General features: G+C 39.1%; 1 non-coding gene across 1 annotated transcript; it reads right to left on the bottom strand.

Moving 5' to 3' along the window:
* Positions 1 to 325: 325 nt before the first annotated feature.
* On the bottom strand, positions 326 to 398 carry Trnav-cac (transfer RNA valine (anticodon CAC)). Its single transcript has one exon. It is a non-coding gene; the product is annotated as a tRNA-Val (tRNA).
* Between the last annotated feature and the right edge of the window lie 522 nt (positions 399 to 920).

Consider the following 920-nt stretch of genomic DNA (forward strand, 5'->3'; position numbering starts at 1 on the left):
TCTTCGCTGCTTATCCGATCTATCCATATAAATTCCAGCAGGCTTCTGCAGCACCATATTTTCTAAGCTGTTTCTTTAGTGTTGTTTATAGTCCATGTCTCACTGCAATTTATGGCTACACTCCAGATACTATAACATTCGCTGCTAACATATTCCTCTTTGAAGAAAGAAATGCTGCGGAACATCATAGAAACCATCCTATTGACTTGATTTAGAAATAAAAATTTAATTTACATTATAGACGGCGCCAAGTCAAACATTGGACAGTTTTAGACTATTTCTTGCGCGCCAGAACTACCAAGAACGCCAGAAAAAATTAAAATAATGTTTCCGCCCGGGATCGAACCGGGGACCTTGCGCGTGTGAGGCGCACGTGATAACCACTACACTACGGAAACGGTGCATATAATTGGCCCCTACAGGTTGTAGCAAACATTAGTAACCTCCGTTTCTGCTTGTAACAGTTTATTTCTAGTATTTGTCTGGCAGCTTTTTGACTCGGCAACACAAGATTTATGAGCTATACAAGCTTACGTCTGGGAACGAGCTGCAACTTGATACCAGATAGTTAGTTCTACGTCATGATAAGTAGTTTCTTATTCGTTTCAAAATCTCTATTTCATATAAGCAAACAAAATATCCATATGACTAGCAACAGTGAAGTACAAAAGGAATAACACTCATCATATATAATTTGCTTAGATGAGATTACTTCCACGTAATCACTTTATATCATGACAAATCCAAAGCGGAACAGACATGTTTCCCAAGTAACATAGCAAGCAGGATAACTTCAGAATATGTAGAAAGAACGCGGATATGAGCGGTATATCAGTCTTTTAACGTGTTCATGCAAACCGTAACGCCGTTACGTTGTAGGTTTCGTGTGGTTACGTAATCAGATGCTGTAGCGCTGTTGT

The sequence above is a fragment of the Schistocerca gregaria genome, chromosome 2 (genome assembly GCF_023897955.1).
Source record: "Schistocerca gregaria isolate iqSchGreg1 chromosome 2, iqSchGreg1.2, whole genome shotgun sequence".
Taxonomy (NCBI): Eukaryota; Metazoa; Arthropoda; class Insecta; order Orthoptera; family Acrididae; genus Schistocerca; species Schistocerca gregaria.